This window comes from Pelodiscus sinensis, chromosome 16 (assembly GCF_049634645.1).
Source record: "Pelodiscus sinensis isolate JC-2024 chromosome 16, ASM4963464v1, whole genome shotgun sequence".
NCBI lineage: Eukaryota > Metazoa > Chordata > Testudines > Trionychidae > Pelodiscus > Pelodiscus sinensis.
The window spans coordinates 1,928,508-1,951,824 of NC_134726.1; the positions used below are offsets into that span (position 1 = coordinate 1,928,508).

Sequence of the window (23,317 nt, forward strand, 5' to 3'; positions counted from 1 at the left end):
AGGAAAGCAGAGCAGCTGTGCATTTCTCCGCTTCAATTTTGTCTCACTGCACTTCCTGGAAAAGCTAGCATTCAGTTAATGTATATTATCAAAATCCCAAATCCTTTGTGTGGTATCATTTGTAATCTTCTGTAAGCTACTTACCAGACAATTTGGGTGAGAGGAGACCAGGAGGTAAAAGAAGGGCATTGTTGGCATCCCCCCATAATTAGATCCTTTGCTGTCAGACTGGCTCCTTCAACAGATCACTGTGTGAATCATCAAAGGAGAGGGATTTATGAAGAACTGGGGGCAGGTCTCAGATATAGCAATTATTACCAGTGCAGCAGGGCGCATTCACAGCTACTCAGTGATTCTTTTCCTTTTTCTGAAGGTTGTTTCTTTGTGCCACAGAATCTAAGGCTATATTCAAATACAGAAATTAACTCTAGCTCCTAATGATTTGCAATTCACTCCCTCCCCCCCCCCAAAAAAGCCCCAAACCAAACTGAATATAAACTGATATTATAATAATAAATACCTAGATCTCTAGTACTTTTCATCTTCAATTATATATATGTTCAGCTACAGGGAATCTAGGACAGTAGCCCTGAGATGCACTGAACTGCACCTAGTTCAACCAACTGGTGTTAACACTGGAGCCTACTGATGGCAGTAAAATGGCAATGGTGATTCCACTACTCATCGAAGCCACCAGAAAGGACAAAGGCAATCATATCATGAAGACCTCTGTATTCTGCTGTGAGTGGCAGCTGAGCCTCACTTGGGACTAGCGAAGCACAGTGGGCCCAGGGGTGCATTCAAGCTCTAGCAAAGGAGAGCCAAGCCAACAAGACCCAGCAGAAGCTTTAAGATGATATTTACAACAGCTGCACAATTTTATTTTGACATGTCAAGTGAACAGAGAGTGGTTTGTGGGTGGCTACCATGGCTCCTTCTCCCCTCCATTGTGCCCCTGCTTAGAACAAATGTGCAGTGAATGGAACAGACTAACGCAGCAGTTCCCAAAATGTGGATCAGGCCCCAAAGTGGGTCATGACCCTGTTTTATTGGGGTCACTTGGGCTGGTGTTAGACTTGCTAGGGCTCAAGTGCCAAAGTCCAATGCAACCGCCTAAGGCTAAAGCCAAAGCCCAATGGTTTCAGTCTTCGATGGTGAGGCTCAAGTTACAGGTTTCCCCCCCCCACCACGCCCATCTGGTGCTGAAGTCCTTGGGCTTCGGCCCCTTCAGGGGCTCAGGCAGGCTCATGCTTCGGTCCCCTCATTTTTGTTGTCATAAAGGGATGCATTGACTCTGGACAAAAGAATATCCATTGTACTCCAACCTTATCTTCCTCATGTCTGAGCCACTGAATCTTGCACAGCTGATTCAGAGAATGCTGTCAAGCCTGCAAATGCTAGTGTGATGTTAGCTTCTTGCAGTCTGCTGTTCGGTAGCGTGCCGTATACATGGCTTGGGGTAGCAGCAGAAAAACTCTGTAGTGAGAATTGTTGGCTCCCAGGGAACCAGGACACAAGCACATCAGTGCCAAACACATTATCTATCATTTACCCCCTAGGTGTAACTGAGTTCTCCCCCCTGCTTAACCCTGGCAGCACAGATTTAGAACAGGTTACGAGCTAGATCTTGGGCTTTGCAACTGGGGTGGCCCAATCAAATAGTTTCACTGGTGCACCACATTTGGTTGGCCCATGTGTCTTTGTGCCAAATCTCAGAAACTAAACAGGCTTGGCTTATCCTTGATAGAAGACCTCTAAGGAAACACAGGCGCAGCATGCAATCATCGTTTGTGACTTGTTAGCTGGCATTCTTCTCTCTGAATCAGAACCAAGTCAATTCCCCAGCTGGCTAGTTGAGGGCACTGTGCCGGGGAGAGACCATTTTTCTGATGACAAAACACAAAACCGAAGTTCTGAGTGCTTGGGGTTATGTTAAGGTCCCATAGTACTTTCCACGAGGAGACTGTTAATCCCAGGGATCTGGCTAGATTTCAATCTGCATGGTTACATTCTGCCTACGTAGATTGTCCCAACAGTTTCGATTGGATACAGCAGGGGTTCTCAGGGTTTTCTATAGCATGCACACATCTCACTAGAGAGACTCTCTCATGGACAACTCTCTTTTCATTTGTGATTGTGCACACCCTCTCCCACGCCCTTTATCATCTCAGGCCACCCACTGATGACTACACCAATTATTTATAGAATAAAGCTTTCTGATTAGTCCATGGATTCTAGCCTCTTTGAATGCACTCACTGTTTTTCCTGTTTTGATAAAAGTTAAGCACATTGCCCATCCACTCCAGCTGCCCGTCCTCCCCACTCTCATTCTCTCAGCTGCAGACATGGAAGGGAGCCAGTACCATGTGGCCCGTCAGCTGTTAGAGGATCGCTGGTGGTCCATGGACCAGACAAACTGTGGGATATGGGATTCCTTTTGATTTCCTGCCCTGCAGTGGTACAGATGCAGGGTACAGATCCACCAACTGCAATTGACGTGCCAGGGAGAGTGAACTCAAGCTACACTTTGCACAGCTTTTACAGATCTTCCCACACAATGTGATATCACTTGAGTTTAGCAAAGCTTTTGATACGGTCTCCCACAGTATTCTTGCCAATAATTTAAAGAAGTATGGCTTGGATGAACTGACTACAAGGTGGATACAAAACTGGCTAGATTGCCACGTTCAACGGGTAGTGATTGATGGTTTGATGGCTAGTTGGCGGCTGGTATCAAGCACAGTACCCCAGGGGTCGGTCCTGGGGCAGGTTTTGTACAACAGCTTAATTAATGATCTAGTTGAGGGGATGGATTGCACCCTCAGCAAGCTTGCAGATGACACTAAACTAGGGGCAGAGGTAGATATGCTGGAGGGTAGGGATAGGATTTAGAGAGACCTACACAAATTGGAGGACTGGGCCAAAAGAAATATGATGAGGTTCAACAATGACAAGTGCAGAATCCTGCACTCGGGATGGAAGAATCTCAAGCACAGCTACAGGCTAAATGGCAGTTCTGCAGAAAAGGCCCTGGGGATTACAGCGAATGAGAAGCTGGATATGAGTTCACAATGTGTCCTTGTAGCCAAGAAGGCTAACAGCATATTGGGCTGCATTAGTAGGAGCACATCTGGAATACTGTATCCAGTTTTGGGGCCCCTAGTAGAGAAAGAATGTGGACAAATTGAAGAGAGTCCAGCAGAGGCAACGAAAATGGTTAGAGGGTTGGGGCACATGACTTATTAGAAGAAGCTGAAGGAACTGGATTTAGTCTGGGTTCCAAAGAGGATGGAGGGAGGCTGTTCTCAGTAGTGGCAGACGGCAGAACAAGGAGCAATGGTCTCAAGTTGCCGTTGGGGAGGTCTAGGTTGGCAATTAGGAAAAACTATTTCCCTTGCAGGGTGAGGAAGTACTGGGATGGGTTCCCTAGGAAGGCGGTAGAGTGTCCAGCCCTAGCGGTTTTTCGGCCTGACTTGACAAAACCCTGGTTGGGATGATTCAGTTAGGGTTGGTCCTGCGTTGGACAGGGGGTTGCACTAGATGACTCCCGAGGACTCTTCCAACCCTAATCTTCTAGGATTCTGTGAAATGTTGTGGGAAAGTGACCTTGACATGAGATAGAAACATTTCTATGTGCGGCCTAGCTCAAGAGAATCCATCTTTAGTGTATACAGACAACACATTATTAAAATCATCACTAGTTCTATCTGCATGGTGATGAGGGCTAATTGCTTATGGTAAAGGTTCTTTGCTAGGAATGAAGCTGTGTGGTCTCCAAAGAAGACAAGGAAAGACAGAGTTAACTACACAAGTGTTCAGGATCATGGGCAGGAAGAAGTCCGTGTTCAACTTCTGAGCACTCATCTTCACTGCAAAGATAACTCAAGTGTGTCCATAAAGAGCCCTGTTACCTAGAACGTGGAGGTGCTTGGCTGGCCCAAGTGAGTGCACCTCCAGCTAGTAACACAGCTCTGTAGTGTGGACACAGCCAAGTGCCACTCGAGGGGTACTAGTCTTCTAATGCCTTGCCACAATTCTTCCCATGTGTCCAGAAAAAACATACAGATTCCCAGACTCCCTGGGAGAGTTCATAGGGCAACTACATTTTTAGCAGCACTAAGAGCCATGGCTATGCCCCCAGATAACCTTAGTGAGGCACACAAGTGAGTGCGGTGTCAATGTGCCCACAGCCATTCAAGCGTTATTTTGCAATACTGTCGCAGTCAAGCAAGAAAAGCTAACTCAAGAGACAACTCTTAAGGCGAGAGCATTCAAGCTAGCTCTGCAATGAAGGCAGCTATGGCTGGTGGGCGCCTTGTGGCACAGAATGATCTAAGCAGGATATCCCACTTACAAAATGGAAAAAATTATGACAGGAACTGGGGCACCATCACATGCTGAAACAGAGCACAGGGATTACACATCCCCAGACTAAACTGTCTTCCTGTGGATAAGTGCATGTACAGGGGTGTTCCAATTCCACATAGGTCTATGCTCAACTGTCTGCATGTGTGTGCTTGCCTATACTGACATTGGGTGCGGAGAGGGCCAAAAATGATGTGCTTGAAAAGCACTTCTCCCTCTCAGCCACGATGTCACAGGAAAAGGAAGCTAATCTACATACTTTGTAGTTCTCTAACACCTTCCATCCAAGGATCTCATCATGTTATAAACCCTTTGTTGACCTGATACACAACTGATCCATGGAACTTACTGCCACAACATATCCAGACCAAGAGCTTAATAGCCTTTTTAAAAGGACTAGACATATATACAGTTGAGACCATCCACAGTTACATTAGAGAACTGAACATAAAAGAAGGGGCATAAACCCTCCTGCTTCATATAGACAGAGATTAGGAAGTAAATTCCCTTCTATGTGGGTTATTCCATCATCATCTACTAAAGGTTTTTGGTTTGTTTGTTTTTTGTTTGGTTGTGGGTACTTTGTACTTCCTGAAATAGCAGACACTGGCCACAGCTGGAGACAGGGTACCTCACGGGTCTGATTCACTATGGCAATTCCTCTTAATGACCCGGACAGCTACGCTCTCCTGCCGCACTCCGCCTGAGGAGAATAATTTGCCCGAAGTCACATAGTCAGAAAGAACCCAGGTCTCTCAAGTTCCAGTCTGTGTTTTAGCCCATTCTTCCTCTCAGGTGCTGCTGGTATTTACAGCACTGCTGGTACCGGCCCGATCCCTGGCTCTGCTTCAGGCTGCAGAACTGAATGCCTCTTTCCAAGGCAATCTGTGACAATACCATACTGCTTGCAATGCAAACAGGTGTCCTCAGGAACGAGTATGAACTGAGTAATAAAGCACTGAAACGCAAATCCATTAACAAATTTGTCAAAGAACAGCTGAAGGAGGAAGGAAAGGCGTGGCCTGCTTGCTTTAGACCAGTGTTTCCCAATTTAATTTGGTCGAGGAACCCTTTTCAGCTTTTCAGAATTTCAAAGAACCCCTAGGTTTGCCAAGCAAAAAAAAAAAAAAAAAAAAAAAAAAGCATGAAAATCACATTCCTTCCCCAAGACCCCCCCACCCCCCTTCCTTGAGGCATCATCTGCTCTGTTCCCCTCCTCTCCATCACTTGCTATCCCCAGCCCTTATACACTCTCACTAGGTTGAGACAGGAGGTGAGGGGTGGGAATGAGGGATTTGGATGTGGGAAGGGGTGAGAAGTACAAGCTCTGGGAGGGAATTTGGATGCAGGAGAAGGGGATGTTGGCTCGGGGAGGGGGCTCCAGGCTCGGGAGTGTTGGGTTCAGGTGGAAGGTTGGGGTGCTGAGCAAGCCATGGGCTTGTTGATGTGAGGGTGCTGGAGTTTGGGCTGGATATGTGAGGCACTCAGGGCAAGAAGGTTGTGAGTATGACGGGCTCAGGACACAGATTTGCCAGGTGGATGGTGCAGGAGTGTTGCAGCAGAAGACGGAGGATGGGGGGATGCAGGAGTTTGGGGATGTAAGAGGCCCAGGACAAGGGGTTCCAGTGTATGACCGGCTCAGATTTGGGGTCAGGTGGCGCAGGAGTGTTATCATGCTGCAGTGAGATTGGGGTTTGGCCCCAATTGGGGGCTTGTTGGCCAGGCTTCATTTTTAACTAAAATATTATGTCAAACTCAAAAAGTTTTAGCATTGTCTTTATGAGAGGGGTGAGGAACCTGTTTTGAGTCAAGGGTCACTGACCCACAGAAAAGTCTGTTGTGGCCACACAAGTGAGATGCAAAAAAAACCCAACAACCCTCCAAAGACCCCCAAGCCTCACTAATGTGGTCCCAAATGTACTGGTGGGAGCAGGGGACCGAGTTCTCATGTATGAAATCAGGGCTTCTTGTGCAAGAACTATGATGCTCCTGCTCAGGAATAAGCCCTTTTGTGCAACTGTTCTTGCGCAAGAGGGCAGTGTAGACAGGCAACATGAATTTCTTGCGCAAGAAAGCCCTATGGTTAAAATGGTCATCGGCACTTTCTCGGGCAAGAGAGCGTCCACACTGCCATAGATGCTCTTGTGCAAAAGCACAGCTCGCACATGGCAGTGTGGACGTATTCTTGCACAAGAACTCTTGCACAAGATGTTTTTGCGCAAGAAACCACCAGTGTAGACATAGCCTAAGAGTTTCCTCGCATGAGCAAAATGAATTGTGTTGTGCACCAGTACTGAGTTCATGTGGCTTGTTTGGATGTGCCACTGTGGCACCCAAGTTATTAATAAATATTTGTAAACCTTTACCTTTTCTCTCTGCTGCCATGTCTCCACCCCTTGTGCCATCAGCTCCCCTAGTGCCTGCTGCCTCCCAACTCCTCACCCTCCTCTGCTGTCCTGACTCCTGCCCTTCTCACAGCCCTCAGCCCTCCTGCGACCTGCCCCCCTCCACCAGCCCTTCTCTCCCCCCTGTGCCCACTTCTCCAGTAGCCCCACTCTGATCATGTGAGCTACCCCTCCTCATCCCCTCTTCTAACACCTCCCTCTACACACCTGCCCTGCCTCTCTCCTCTGGTGCTGGTCCCTCTCCTGCAGGTGTCTGCCCTTCTGCTTCACCCCCAGAAACCCCTGGAGGTTGCACCTTCTCTTACACCTGCACCCTCCTGTTGCCTCCCCCTTCCCTCACTGCCCCTACCTCCTTTGCCCTCTTTTTCCCTGATGCCCACCCCCTCACCACCCTCTGCCCCCATTCCCCTCATGCCCCTGTGCCCTCACACATGACTTGCTCCATCCCAGCCTCCCTCATGCCCACCCCTTCTTTCAAGCCTTCTCCCAGCACCTCCTGTCCCCTCTCTAGCCCCCAATGCCTTTACCCTCTCCCCTCCCAGCATCACTCTGTCCCCCTCCCGCTGACACCTCCCCTCCTGCCTTTTTCCTCATTGTCTGCACTTGGCCCCCTGGCATTTGTCTCTCCTCTACCCTGTCCTTTTGGTGCCTTCCTCTCCCCTCCCCCTCCGCACAAGCCCCTTCCTTTCCCAGCCCTTCCCCTTCCCCTACCTTCTGCCTTCCACTTCGTGGGGCCAGAGTCTGCACTCCGTCCCCAGACTCCAAACACGCAACTCAGCCATACGGCGCAACGCAGCACCCAGCAGTTTTAAAATCCCGTGCCGTGACATTACATCACACCCGGGCATCTCCCCGCCTATCAGTTTGACCATGCCGTGCAGGGCAGCAGCAGCCAGCAAGGAGAAGCTCAGTGAAGGTTGCGCACGACGGGGACGGGGACGGGCACGGGCACGGGGACAGGGGAGAGATGCTCTGGGACCGGGGTGGGAGGACGCGTGGGGGGGGGGGGCCGGGGCCTGCTCCAGTTCCAAATATTGGTGGAGCATGGGCACCATGAGCCCATCCAACTCGCTGCCCATGCCTCTGCTGGCTAGCTGGCTCTCTCTCTTTCAGAGGGGGTGTGCCAGCTCCTCGCGGAACCCCTAGTTTTGCTTCGTGGAACCCCAGGGTTCCCCGGAGCACCAATTGGGAAACACTGCTTTAGACAATCAGGCTCTGTGATCAGTATGAAGACACAGTAGGGATGTCACTGCAAATAGAGATCTTTAACACTCCTGCCCCACCCCCATCAAATCAAATTTCTGACACTTCTTCAGGAAAATGTGACAGTGCTCTGGAAAGCAAAGGGTTAAAGATGCATGCAAAGCAAGCACCTGGGAAGGATGCTGAGGGGGAAGTCAGGCACCAAACAGTAGCATTCCCGACAAGCTGGCAAGTGAAAATTACTAAGCATCAGAAGAAGTGAAATTAAAGCAATTATTGTGTTCTCCGTGTGTATACACCCTGCACAGCTCATAAAGGCTAATGGAGTGTGGTGCAGGGCCTTGACGGATAGGAAATTGCTAGTTAATCACTAAGGAATGGGTAATTTCCTAAGCCAGCCATCAGCTAACGACTTTAACATGCTCTTCTGAACACGGTTTATATCAGCTGCAGTGATGGAGGATCTGCTTAGTAAAGCTAAGCTGGTTAATGAAGTCACTGTTTCCACTCCCAGTTTCACTGGGTCAGTGGCCAGAACAGTAGAAAGCAAGACAAACAGCAAGGGTGCAGCTCACACGAGGCCTCGTGCGGCACTGTTTTACATGTGTGCTTTGTATTGTGCTGACGGGCAAGGTGGGCCCGGTAACAGCTTTTACTGGTCAGACAGCCACTGATGAGAAAGCCTCAGGTTGGGGAAAGGCATGCCCAGCACCACAGCAAAATGCATCAAGAGTGTTGAGCATAAGTAGTTAGTACATGTTGTCAGGGGCCCCATAATGCTGCGTGGCCTGGTAACACCTCTGTAGTCACGGGACACAAAAAGGGGGTTAGTGGACTACAGACTGTTGTAATAAACCATAAATCTGAACCCACTGCACCCTGACCCTCTGTCACCAGCCAAATTTGGTCCAGTAAAAGATATTACCTCTCCCACCTTGTGTCTCTGATATTTTGAACTGGCATTTTGCAGCACCGGGCAGATGGCCTGCTAGTGGCTACACACTGTAGCTCAGAGCAGTGATTTTCTAACTTCTTTTCTCATGATCCAGTTGAAGAAAAATTGTTGATGCCCACAACTCAACATAATTTGACTGAAGTCTGAGCCTTGGGAGGGGGCTAATGAGAGCTTTGGGCTGTAGGAGGGGGCTCCAGCTTTGGGGGAAGAGGAGGTCAGAGCAAAAGCAGGAGGGCTTATCTAGTTGCTCGCAGTCAGCAGTGCAGCGTGTGCGCTAAAGCAGGCTGCCTGCCTATCTTGTCACCGCAGTCCAAGAGCAGCAGGTTCCCAGCCAATGGGAATGGAGAGCTAGTGCTCCAGGCAAGGGCAGTGTGCGGAGCCCTATTCACTCTTCCACCCCCTCCCCACTAGGAGCCAGGCCTGCTGCTGGCCACTGCTGGGTGCGGTGCCAGGATGGGCAGGTAGCTGCCATAGCACCTTCCCTGACCACCCTGTAGCAACAAGACCCAGTGCCTGACATTCCACACCCAGCACCGGGTCGCAACTCCTAGTTTGAAAACCATTGGCTTAGAGCAGTGTTTCCCAAATGGTGTTCTGGGGAACCCTGGGGTTCCGCGAAGTAAAAATAAGAGTTCCGCAAGAAAATTCCATTACAATAACGTTATTATTAAAATAATTATAATAATAATAATAAATATTAAGCATTTATGAATTTTATTGAAACCAATTTTCATTTGTGTTGATCTTATGACCTTGTTTAGCATTTGTTTATTATTATCCTTACTTATTTGTGGTCTACTTTTTCAGCTCCATATATATAAGACTGCTATTAGGGGTTCCACAAAATTCTTTTGAGTTTGAAAGGGTTCTGTAGCCAAATAAAATTGGGAAACACTGGCTTAGAGCATGGGGGCATTCCCTCATGAGGGATCACCTGACACTTCCTAGAATTTTCAGGGGAATCCAGGTTTATGTTAATTCATTCTTTGTTTTTCCACAGAGATTCACATCTGGAGTCCTGAGACTTGCCCTGAGAAACTCATTCAATTTAGGGCAGTGTTTCTCAAAGAGGTCCACAAAACCACTTTGAGAAACACGCTAACTGGCCGTGTGGGTTTGTTTACTTACCAGCACCACGGCCACAGACCCTTGTGGCTCTTATTGGCTCTGGCTTGCCGTTTGCAGCCAAGGTGAGCCGCTGAAAGGGGGTGGGGGTGGGCTGGACTGTCACTTCCCATGGCTCCAAAGGCAAACGGGAGTCAAAGGGTGCCACGAGGCTCTGTGGATGCGGCGCCAGTAAGTAAACAAACTGGTGCAGCCAGTTAGTATGTTTCTCAAAGTGGTTTCGTGGGCCACTTTGAGAAACACTGATTTGGGGGCTCTCTCCTCATTGCCCCACCAGGGCCCTGTAGCCAAGGTGAGCACTCAAAAGGATTGCTGAGCCACTGAAGGAGTATTTTTGGCTGAAAGCCTTGTACATTGACCTATGGCTGCCCTGACCCTTTCAGTTGTATTTCCTCTGGATCTGCTTTCAGCAGCAGACTTTAAATGTAATCAGGAAACCTCTCTCATTTGGGGACGTTTAGCCTAGAGCCCTGCAGCAGATCTGGAATCCTAGGGTCTTGCAGAACCCACTCCCAGAATAGCAGGAGAGGGTAAAATATATTTTGTTGCAGGCAGGATTGGGTGTGAACACCCAGACTCTGATAACTTGGGGGAACACTCTCTGTGGTACGCTTGACATATACAGAATGTCAGCAATGGAAAGCAAGTTTTTGTTTTCTTTTTAAATAAAGGGTTTAATATTTAAATGTAAGCAAGGAATGGAAAGAGATTTCGTGTGTATTATAACAGGAGTTCAACTATTTTTCTGTTGTTCTAGCAATATCTGTTTTATCCTTATAGTGGTAAATTTATGTCTGAATTCCATTTATATATGTAACATATTAACTGACTTTTGTTCATTTAGTTTTTAGTAGTATGGGAAAGTCTGTCTCTCTTGCAAGATTTAAGGTTTCTGGGGGCGGGCAGATAAAAATGCAAGAAACACTGCAGAAACGGATGGGAATGGGGTATTGTGGGGCAGGATGGGAGCAAGATTTAAAAAAAAAAAAAAATAGTCCCGCACAGGGCTCTAGTTTGGCCTAAAGCACACCAAATTGAAAATGTGCAGCTAGCAAGTGACTGCCCAGAGAACAGCAGAATAAAGAACGGAAGAGGAACACTCTGTGAACTGTAGCTCCTCTGAATATGAGAGTCAGATGAGAAGTGCTAGGCTTTCAAATGCTGCCAAGAGTTGCCAAAAGCCAGAGAATCTGAGATGAAAAGGGAGAGGGGAGCCACTTATTTAACCTCTTCATTGCCATTTTCTGGTATAGCTTCTATGCTGAGTGAGGCCAAATAAGACAGCTTGGGGGTGGGGACGGGGGGTCAGAGCCTGAAATGTACATTCACTTGAAACAGCACCAGCAAAGCAGTTAATACAACAAACACCCTGCTTTCCAAAGTAACAGTCTCACCTCAGGAGAGATTTGTCTGGCAGAACATGGGGAGGGCAGGTGCTTTAATAAGGGTCCCGGAAAAAATGGCGTTTCACTTCAGAGTTTGTAAATGGCTCTGAACACTCCGCTGTTTGTGGGCTATTGTGGTTCTGTACAGCCACACTCACCTGGGAGTCTCTACACCTGCACAGTCTCCTCCTTCATTTCTAGAAGCAAACCCGTTTGGCAAAAAGCTGGGCTGGATGAGCAAACTCACCCTTCTAGCTCTGTGCCAGCATGGCCTGCACTTACAGCACAATAGGTTTCATTCAACGCTAACATTTCCCTTCATGACAGAGGGCTGCCAGCAGCCAGAGCCACTAAAAGCTCTAGTTATTTGGAGGGAAAAACAGCACCTCTAATGCTTAAAGCAGCAGCAGTCAGATTTCCTGGGTCTAGTCACTTACTCTGCCTGTAGCTCAGTGGCTCTGACTCCTGCCAAAGCTCCCTGACCGCACTGCCATGTTCCCCCACATTATGACAGTACTTCAAGCCAGGGGCGGGTTAAGCCCTCACTGGGCCCTAGACTAATTTACATTTCTCGTGGTCTGATGCTGCAGGGAGAGCCCGGATGGGCGTAGGGGGTGGGGCTGGTGAATTAGCCAACCCTTCACTCTCTCTGTAGTGGTAGCTTCCACAAGGCTGGGCCTGGTTTCTTGCCCCCGTGGCATAGCAACCTGATGCACAGAATTCTGGTGCCACTCAGGTCTGACCCAGCACACCAGGTTCCAATGCCCAGAGAAGGGAACTGGTCCCTGCAGAATAGGCGTGGTCGCTCTGCAGCCTCTCTGGCCTTCCCGCCTTCTGCACTGGACTGGAATTAGGGTTGTGTACCAAGTAAAGAAATTAATACTTTTTTTTTTTTTCAAACAAGATTTTAGAAATCTTCTCTGCTACAGTACAATCCTAGCTGTTACTGACGCTGCTGTTCCTCTTAGTAATAATATGTATTCAGAGGCAGGCTTGATGGAACTAAATTGAGACAAAGAAAATGCCGCTCATCATTGAGACTGCACAAGAAAGGCAGAAATTTCCAATGCTGCAATTAACCAAAACCAGAGAAAATGACTGAACCTGCTCTACAAAGCCACTTTGAAAGCCTCCTGCCTTGTGAATTCAAACAGGAGCCGCAATGCCTGCACCTTAACCAGAGCTGATCAGAAAGTAGGGGCTTCCTCTCAGAAAATTTGAAAACATTGAAGTTTTTTACCAAAACTGACCCAAAAAAATTTCAGCTGAAAACAAAAAGGTAGAGTTTATTTTTAAATAGACATCAACACAAATTTTTCTTTTGTCTTACCGAAAAATGTATTTTCCACTGAGAAAACAGTTTAAAATGAAAGGTTTTAACCAGCCCTGCTTCCTTTGACTACTAAAATGATAAGTGCCCATTCTGATTATTTTTTTAATTGCGTGTAGACATGGAACTACCTGAAGGGAGATTCCAAAGGGGATGGAGCCAGGTCCTTCTCAGTGGAGGCAGATGACAGAACAAGAAGGTCTCAAGTTACAGTGGGGGAAGTCTAGGTTGGATATTAGGAAAAACTATTTCATGAGGAGGGTGGTGAAGCACTGGAATGGGTTGCCTAGGGAGGTGGTGGAATCTCCATCCTTATAAGTTTTTTAAAGCCCAGTTAGGATGATTTAAATGAGATTGGTCCTGCTTTGAGCACGGAGTTGGACTAAATGACCTTCTCAGGTCTCTTCCCAACTAATCTTCTATGAATCTGCTATTCTATGCTGAGAACTGTATATTTTATGTAAATCATTGCATGTTTGTGGGAGAGAAGGAACAAAACTGGAGTGTTTCCTTTCTCATGAGGAGGGCCTAAACAATTTTAAATTTTAATAGCTGCTTCTTTTTGCTTTAAAAAATCATGTCTTGTCTGAATTCATCTCTTGTCTCAAAAGGCTGTATAACTGGCCAACTGGTGAAATTCCAACATCATAAAAGTCTGAGGCCCTGGTACAGTTAAAGTCACCATGAGAAGGTGGCTGAATGGGAGCCAGAGGCATGTGGGAAACTCCAAAAAGGAAATCCATAGGGCAGCTGGTCAGGGAAAAGCAGGGAGCTGCCAAAAGGGGTCCAGAAGGAGCTGAGAGGAGAGGAGGAAAGGAGACTGGTCAGGGTGAGATCAGGAGAGTGACTTAATTGAAGGAGAGGAAGGAAGAACTTGGCCCAGACTAAGACTGGCTAGAGTTTGTGTTTTGGATTTGGCTTCCCTGGAACATTGGGCTTAACTAGAGAGCTGAACCACTGCAGCAAGTCATCTCTATAGTTGGCTGAAGATTGTTTTGGGAAAACTGAGGCAGCAGAGTGCTGCAATGCTGAGTCTTGCAGTGAGTGGATGCCATGAGAAGATGAGTCCTGTACCAGTGTTTTTGGAAGCTGTAATGCTCACAGGGTTCAAGTGTTATTAAACCGAATCAGATTTAGAGGAGGTGGTGGTAAAACACCTAAATGCTGGCCACACAATAGCTGACACAAAAGCTATCACAGATGGAGCTTCACTTTTTGGGAATTAAGGATCCAGAAAGTCTTAGAATCATAGAACTGGAAGGGACCCCAAGAGGTCAGCAAGTCCAGTCTCCTACCCTCATTGCAGGACCAAGCACTATCTAGATCATCCCTGATAGACGTCTATCCAACCTGCTCTTAAATATCTCCAGGGATGGAGGTTCCACAAGCTCCCTAAGCAATTTATTCCAGTGTTTAGTCACTCTGACAGGTAGGAAATTTTTCCTAATGTCCAGCCTAAACCTCCCTTGCTGCAATTTAAGCCCATTGCTTCTTGTCCTGTCCTCAGAGGCCAAGGAGAACAATTTTTCTCCCTTCTGACAACCTTTTAGATACCTGAAGTCCGCTATCCTGTCCCCTCTCAGTCTTCTCCTTTCCAAACTAAACAAGCCCAATTCTTTCAATCTTCCCTCACAGCTCATGTTTTCTAGACCTTTAATTATTTTTGTTGCTCTTCTTTGGTCCTTCTCCAATTTCCCCATATCTTTCTTGACATGTGGTGCCCAGAACAGGACACAATACTCCAACCGAGGCCTAATCAGCATAGAGTAGAAGAATGACTTCTTGTGTCTTGCTCACAACACTCCTATTAATGCATCTCAGAATCATGTTTGCTTTTTTTGCAACAGTGTCACACTGCTGACTCATATTTACCTCCCTAGATCCCTTTCTGCAGTACTCCTTCTTAGATAGTCGCTTCCCATTCTGTATGTGTGATACTGATTGTTCCTTCCTAAATGGAGCACTTTGCATTTGTCCTTATTAAACTTCATCCTATTTACCTAAGAGCATTTCTCCAGTTCCTTTTGAATTATGACCCTGTTCTCCAAAGTACTTGTAATCCCTCCCAGCTTGGTATGACCTGTAATGTAGCCCCAGCCTTACACAGAATCACCAAAAATCTTTGCTTTGTTTTTTTTCTTTTCATTTTGTTCTAGTTGTCAATTTAACTCCACTGGCCATGGAACTTTTAGGACAAAGGCTACCTTCATTACAACTTCAACTCCCTGCATTTACAGTGTGAAAGTTCACATTAAATATGGCTCAAGAAATCCTCCAACAAAACTTGAAAAGGTGAAACTTCATAAATCCTTAGTTTAAGGCCAATAAGAACCATTAAATCAGCTAGTCTGATCTCCTGTGTAACACAGGCTTTTACATTTCACTGTTATTCCTGTATTGAGCCCAGTTGGACATTTTTGATATTTCTGCTTTAAAACAATAAAAGCATAAAACACCCACCTTTTCTTTAAGTCCCTCAACACTTCGTTGTGGATCACAAAGATGGAAAAGAGTCATAAGCTCAATGTTGTTACAGTTCCTTTTGCGGTCATGTTGTACAATCTCAGATTGTTTATAATGATTCAGGTAACCTGATTAATATCAAGGCTCACCTGCCAAGGGTTGGGACTGGTTGCTTAAACTCTAGACATGTAGTTGGTTTCTAGCAGTTTCTGGTTATTGCTGAAATCCTCTGATGAATCTTCTCAAATCAGGCTGGGAGAGCACTACAAACCAAATTACTGCAGCATTTCACAGCAGAACCAAAGCTTTGCACACAGAAGTTTATTGCTCAAATGACCTTGCTCAGGCTCAGTAACACTGACCTCCACCTAATCTCTCACTCTGGTCAGGAGCTGGACGGGGGAAGCAGAAGTGAGTTGATATTGTACTCATGCATTATTCACAAGCTGAGAACAATCACAAATGTCAGGTAACTTACTCAGCAATAAAATACTGAACAAAGCCCACACTATCGTTAGGCATCAGAGTGAACAACTGGTAAAATCAATAACCTCAGTTCCCACCTCTTTTCTAGAACCATTGTTTCAGGCTATCCGGCTGTAGGGTTGGTGAGACAGCACTGTATTGAACCGCAGTAAGAAGCTCTTCTCTACCAGAAGGGCTAGAGATTTCATCCTTTTTTTTTTCTCTTTAAATGAGAAAGTAACTTCAGTAAGAACTGCTGAGCTGGTCAAAGAAGCAGAGTTGGTCTGGAGAGCTGCCAAGTGTTAGCACAACCCATCAGTGACTCCTGTCCCCATAATATTTAGAGTGCATGCTCCTCAAAGGTATTCTTCTTGCTCTGTGAAGCACCTTGCACATTTTGGTGCTCCCAAAGTGATGTTTCCCTATGTATCAAGCAGGGTTAATACCAACACCCAGCTGTGCCCAGATATTAGCATTCTCTAGAGAATATAAATACTGTCAAGCACAAATGTATGTGTACGGGAGTCTCTCAGCTCTCCTGTGTCCTCATGTCTCTCTGTACTGAGACAACTCCCTTCCCTGTTGTCTCCTTGGGGCCTTCCACATTCCAGCATATGCAGAATTCCATTGCCCATCTCCAGACATGTAAAGCATTATCAGAAGTCCTACCGGCAAACAGTTCCACTGACTTCCATTTACTTCCTGATCCAGGTCAAAATATCTAAAAAAGAGAAAGCAATAAAATTAATAAAATCCATCAAAAAAGGCATAATGCAAAACCCACTAATCCTAATTAAAAAAAGATGATAAAACCTTAAAAGCAAATACATCCTGCCATAACTAAAACATCAGTCCAAACCAATAAACCCCCACTTTCTGCCCATAATCAATCCACAGACCTTAAACTAGTAAATATAACATCAATTGGTGGAATGGTATGTGTGTGCCTGTCTAGCTGTCTATGTAAGCACATGCTAACTACTTTGCCACTGTATTCTCAATAAATGCAGGGTATTGCCTTTTCCCCCTATAAAAATCACATGTGCATCTTATAAGCATAACAAGCTTAGCCCCTGGCTTGCATCATCCCCACCCTCTCTCTTCCTCTTCTGCTTTCAACTCCCACCACTAATCCAGGACCCAGTGTCTTGAAGATTAGTTAAGTGTCTTCTCCCACCATTTCAAATTCTAGTGAAAACACATTTTTCTCCCTCATCTGTGGTTCCTAAATTACATAGGCATCTCATATTAAAAGATCAACAATTCACCAACTTGGCAAGGTGACTATTAATAACAGTACTGCTCATATTTGGAGGAAAAAATAATAGTGGAAATCTGTTGGAAATCTGAAATGTGTACACACTTGTCATTCTGACTGCCCTCCCTCTTAAGACAGCATGCACCTTAATTGCATGAAATGAAAACAATTCTACATGCAGCGTAAATGACTGAGTGGGTATGCTTAATCAATCATGGAGCATTTAGGAGCAGAGGAGTATCTATTTAAATAATTGGGAACCCTCTAGTAGTGCTCAGATTTGTAGTTAGTAAACATGACTGTTTTTGGACCCAGCTGGGCTCATGCATTTTTTCACGTTCTTGTTGTGTAAACACCAAAAGAGACAACAAATAAAAATGTGATGGATTAATCATTCCAAACTGGACTTTAACTACAATTGGACTGTTAATACCTTTATTCCTATAAGCCACTGTCATGGGGCTTCAAGGCCATTCTGAGCTCAAAGGACTTGTAGCAACTGGGGATTGCTCTGTGAACAGGTACCAAATACTTTCACTGTGAAGTATTTCTTCCCACATCCCTAGCGGGGGGACCAGTGGTTATGCAGCTTTGACCCTGTTTGGTAGGTAAGGAAGGAGATGATCTTCCAGAATCCTTTGGAGGGGAAAATTAGGGAATCTGTCATTCTTGTGATGGAGGTGGGAAGTGAAGATGCAGACAAAGGTCATGCTTTTTACCCATGCTGTTCCCCCCTCAAAAATGAAGGCATCCAAGTGGCAACAAGGCCTTATGTGCTCTGACTCCAGTGAGGAGACCCTGTCCTGACCAGAGCACTGCCCATCAGTGTTCCACAGGACAAATGGTTGCTAATGGGAGCAAACACAACTTTACGGTTCACTTTGCTCTGAAGGGTGGAACCATTGAGCCATTCAGTGCTGTCAGCTTCCTATTAATGAGAGCCCATTACAACGCTCCTTTTCTGGCAAAAGGGCCTCAAGGACAGGCCACCTAACGGAGCAAAGCAGCCAGGAACACACTGTTTATAAAAGGTAGCATGTTTGTCTATAAATGAAAGGTTTCGCCGTGCCTGCCTTCAAGGTTACCCATAAAGCCTACTGGGCTGAGAACCTTTGGCTTTTCTCTCTGACAGCTGTTGCTTCTCTGACATATAAAGAACTGCTCTGTCTGCACTGGGTAATTATTTCCCCAATTAGGACTTGGTTGGTTCTATTCCAGGCTTTTTCCACCCATGCAAGTGTACTTTGTGTGTGTGTGTGTAATAGATTGCTGCTCTTTAATTACTTATTTATATTGTGCTTATTTTAGCAGGGGTTTGAAGTGAATCAGCTATTCTACGGAGGAGAATTACTCCATTTCCTGTTTTTTCAGCAGATGTTAACACAGGTGGCCTTTGTTGCAAGTGGGCTTAACGTTAATGAAAAGTGCCCTGCTGGTAGACAGGTGACTGAGGTCCTGCATTCACCCACAGGATAAGAGCAGCACAGATACTGCCAGCTTGTTCAGTGAGCTTCAAACTCTGACCTGGAGGGAGCCCCTCAAGGGGGGCAGAGGAGTTCAGTCTTCTTAACTCATGACCACCTTGGATGGAGTGTGATGATGGTTTTGTTAACATGTGCAGGGTCGTTCCTAAAGGGGTGGGGGCCTAGAGCAACCCCCACCCCAGTGCCCCACCTCTGCTCTGCTCCCCCTCCTTTCCCCATGTCCCACCCCCACTCCACCTCTTCCTGGCCCCATTGCCCTAAGCCCCCTTCCCTGAACAATGCAAGCTGGGGTTATCTGGGGTGCCTGGAACAGCTCGCTCTGCTCCCCCACCCCTCTTCCAGTCCACTGCACTCTGCCTCACTGCGGGTTGCTCCATTTGCTGCTCCTGTTCAAAGGCTGAGTGAGGCGGCTGCCATGGAGTCCCACAAAGTGTGGTGCCTGGGGCAGCCACCCCAAACCAGTCTATAGAGAGGAGAGCTCAGGTGATGTGCCCACTGGGACTGGATTGAAATTACAAACTGATTTCAAATAGGTCACCAAATAGCCATGTGATGCCATGAGCAACCTTGCATGGATTCAAGTCAATAATCTACTATTGGTTTTAAAAGTTGAAAGTCCCCGCTCCCACCCCAATTTTGAGAAAATGAATCAGTTGCAGTGCCCATTAGCCCCACCATGCGTTGTTAAAGGCTCACCCATGCCACTATTCATCCCTCCACTGGATAGTCCAATATTTCTCAAACCAGGGGTCCTGACCCTAAAAGGGATCACAAGCCAATGGGAGGGGGGTCATGGAATTGTCAGCATTACTTCTGTACTGCCTTCAGAGCTGAGAGGCTGGAGAGCAGAGAGTGCTGGCCAGGCTCACAGTTCAAAGACAGCACCACAGCTAGTAGCAGCACAGAAGGAAAAGCAGCAATGACACACTTATTTCTACTGCCTTCAGTGCTGGGTGCCTGGACAGCAGTCACCGCTCTCCGGCCACCCAGCTCTCTGAAGCTGAAGCAGAGAACTGTGGTGCTGGCCGGGCACCAAGCTCTGAAAGCAGTGTGGCCACCAACAGCAGCACAGAAGAGAGCATTGCAACGTATAGGGGGCGGGGATCATAACAACCTTACATATTTTCAAAGAGGATCCTAACAGAAAAAGCTTGGGAATCTGAGAGACAAAAAGCCTTATTCTGTGTCCCTTACTCTCCCTGAATAGTACATATTCATGTTAAGTGTTCTCACTAAAGTCAATGAAATTACTTACATCCATATGAAACATGACCAATAGTGCAGAACTGGGCCCTTTGGATTAGCTCCTCAAATTATTTAGACTCCTAATTTCCATTAAAATCAGTGGGAGTTAAGTGCCTTTGAGGCTCTGAGCTTTTGTCTTTAAAATCTAAGTGCTCCTTGCCATTGGTCACAACTGGCACTAAAATCTCTCCAAATGTAGGGGAAAACAACAGAATTCTGCAATCACTTGTGGGTCTGATGCCACCCAGTGGTAATTTGATGCACTGATTTCATACTAAAACCAGATATAACTTGGAAAGGGAAGGCGCACATTTCAATCACGCAGCCATGCCATTCCCTTCTACCCTCACCTGCTATTACTCTCAGCATCCTCAGTGTCATTAACAAAGTCCACACCTGAACTATTTATTCCCTACACAAGATGTATTCTAAGCAGCTACTGAAAATCAGACTCAATCACATTGTGGTTTAATGAAAAACTTAAAAAACAACTAATACTTCCAGTGGTCCCCAACGTGGTGCCTGCGGGCGCCATGGCACCCACCGGGGCATCTATGTGTGCCCACCTAGTGACCAGGGCCGGCCCGAGCCATTCTTGTGCTCCGGGCACCCGGCACATGTGCGGCCCCCCTGCCCCGGGCGTGTGGTGCATACATGGTGCTGCCCCCGGGCGCCCGGCAGTCCCAAAAGGTTGGGGACCACTGACTTGGACTATTTGTTGTTTTTTAAGTTTTTCCTGTGTGATGTAGTGTTAGTACCTTGCTGGTTGCTAGGCTTGGGGTATGGGTGACCCCCACTGGCTGCTGTCTGTACCACGGCCCAGCCAAGTAGCTGATGGGACAGGAAGGTAACCTGTTCTACCAGTTACCCCCCAGGGAGAGGAAAAAAGGAAGGTGGATGCCGCCCCTGGCTGGGGGGCAGGGCTGGAAGGGACGGTAGTTAGTTTTCTGTCTGGGAAGCAGGAGAGAAGGAGCTAGGGAGGGGGCTGGGATTGTAGGGCCCAGCCACCCCCCATCTCAAGAGGGGGGCACTGAGGCCTCTTAGCCCCAGTTCCTGTAACCAGATGACATCTGTGCTGTGCTGTATCCTGGAGAAGCAATAAACTCCCTCTGTTCTACTGGCTGGTGGAGTCTGTTCATGCCATTACAGGGGTGCAGGAGACGGGAAACCCCAACACACCGTCACATCCTGTTACAGACTAACTCTGCTACCCCTCTGAAGATTGCGGTTTAATGTTATTCATAACATAGGGAAGCAGCCACTGGGAACTGTATTGAGATCATCCAACTCAGGGCTCACCAACTAGTAGATCAGGATCTATCAGTAGATCTTAGAGCCTCTGACGGGGGATCCTGACGGGTTTGCCCGCACTTCAGCTGCTCCTCCCCACGCTGCTGCACATCTCTTGCCCTTTGCCTTGGAGCTGCCTCCTGCTTTCTGTGCAGGGCAGAGAGAGGAGGGGGTGCTGGTGTCAAGGTGTCCCCTCCCACTCTGTATCCTTTCTCCAAAAGCAGACAGGGGGCACAGCAGGACTTGGGATGGAGTTTGGTAGCTGCTTTATGGAGTGGGCCAGGGCAGGGGTGAGCCTGCCACCTTAGCCCCACTGCACCACCAACCAGGAGCCACCTGAGGTAAGCATTGCCCAGCTGGAGCCCACATCCCAAACTCCTACGCCAGTCACAAATCCCTTCCTGCGCCCCAAAACCCTGTTCCAGCCCTGAGCATCCTTGCATCTAATTGCCCTCCCAGAGCCTAGAACCTCCTACATCCCAACTCTCTGCCCCAACAGCAGCTCAGAGCTCCTCTCACACTCCAGATCCCTTAATCCAAGACCATAGCCTACACCTCAACCCTCTGCCCCAGCCTGATGAAAATGAGTGAGGATGGACAAGAGAAAGAGGATGGAGTGGGCAGGGCCTCAGAGAAGGAGTGGGAGGGAGGTGGGGCAAGGGTATTTATACTTGAGGTAGATCTTGGATTGAACTTAAATTCAAAAAGTGATTCCGTGCTTAAAAAGGTGAGAGACCACTGATCTAGTAGAGGAGGTTTGTGATGGATTCCCCCATGCTTTATGAAATGGACTCATGGACACGAATATACATAACTCAAAGGTGGTTTGAGCGAATTATTTCAATGCAGGGCTCGACAAATAATACAATCTACTTGCCCATGGTGAGTAGATTGCAACCCGGAAGAGCTTAATGCTGTTACCATAACAGATATGTATCCCATGCCCAGAACTGATGACATGCTAGACATGCTAAGCCAGGCCAAGTACCTTAGCACTTTTGATTTAACCAAGGGATACTGGCAAATTCCTCTGGAGGGGGAACCACAACAGAAATCTGCCTTCAGCACTGACTCAGGGCTCTATGAGTTCACAGTGTTACCTTTTGGCTTGGTAAATGCTGGGACAACTTTCCAGAGACTGGTCAACAAGGTGTTGAGTGGTTTGCACAGCTTTGCAAGGGCTTATACAGATGACACTGCTGTGTTCAGCAACACCTGGGAGGACAACAAGGAGCACCTACTCCTGACTTAAAGAGGCAGGTCTGACCATAAAACCCTCCAAGTGTAAGATAGGGGCAGCCAAGGTCCCTTATCTAGGACATTGGGGGGGGGGCGAAGAAATGTCACCTGACCCAATTAAGGTGGAAGCCATCGTTAACTGGCTAGTACCTCAGAGTAAGAAACGGATCCAATTCTTCATAGGCATGGTGAATTATTACAGGCAGTTTGTGGGCGGGTTCAGCGACATCATAGCCCCCATCACGGACCTGTGCAAGAAGCATCAACCTACTAAGGTGGTTTGGTCAGAGGCCTGCCAGAAGGGCTTTGATGAGGTGAAAGTGCTCCTGTCAGCAAAGCCTGTACTAGCCAGCCCTGATTTTGATAAGACATTTGAATTGTGCACTGATGCATCTGACAGTGGCTTGGGGGCAGTGCTTATGCAGACAGGGAAGGATAACAAGAAGCACCCTGTTGCCTTTCTAAGTAAAAGCTGTCCCCTACTGAACAAAACTACTCCGTCATAGAAGAAGAGTGTCACGCCATAGTGTGGGCGGTCAAACAGTTGAGACCCTACCTCTTCAACAGGAGATTTAGAATTTTTACAGACCATTCACCACTGATATGGCTGAACAGAACCAGGAGCACAACCTCGAAACTGCTGCGTTGGAGTCTGATTCTACAGGAGTTTGACATGGAGATCGTGCACATAAAAGGCAAGGAAAACACGGTGGCAGACGCCCTGTCCAGGAAAGGGGATGTAGGAGACACTACCTCTGCACTGAACACTGTCCAACCCTCCAGCAGTAGTTTCATGGGAAGGTGTGACGGATTCCCCCATGCTTTATGAAATGGACTCATGGACACGAATATATATAACTCAAAAGTGGTGTGAGCAAATTATTTCATGCAACCCATCGATCTTCATGTCAAGATCTGCTGGTTCTGTTTATCTTACTCTGTTGTATGTATCATTTGTGTGTGTAAAATTAGACACAGGGAGTGAGGAATAATTTGTGAATTTCCAATGTGTGAATGGGAGACATGGAGGGTGTTACCTGCAACTTCTAGATGAGCCACTGTTAAACACTCTTTTGTCCTTAAGTCTGAGCAGTGGTTGGTAGGG

At 47.1% G+C, this 23,317-nt stretch overlaps 1 long non-coding RNA gene across 1 annotated transcript in view; it reads right to left on the reverse strand.

The window, feature by feature from the left end:
• LOC112544256 (uncharacterized) overlaps window positions 1-16,675 on the reverse strand; it is an 84,434-nt gene extending 67,759 nt beyond the window's left edge. The window contains exons 1-2 of the long non-coding RNA XR_012896079.1: window positions 16,596-16,675; window positions 15,229-16,417 (exon numbers count right to left, since the gene is read on the reverse strand). This is a non-coding gene — a long non-coding RNA (uncharacterized LOC112544256). The remainder of the gene's footprint in view (window positions 1-15,228; window positions 16,418-16,595) is intronic.
• Between the last annotated feature and the right edge of the window lie 6,642 nt (window positions 16,676-23,317).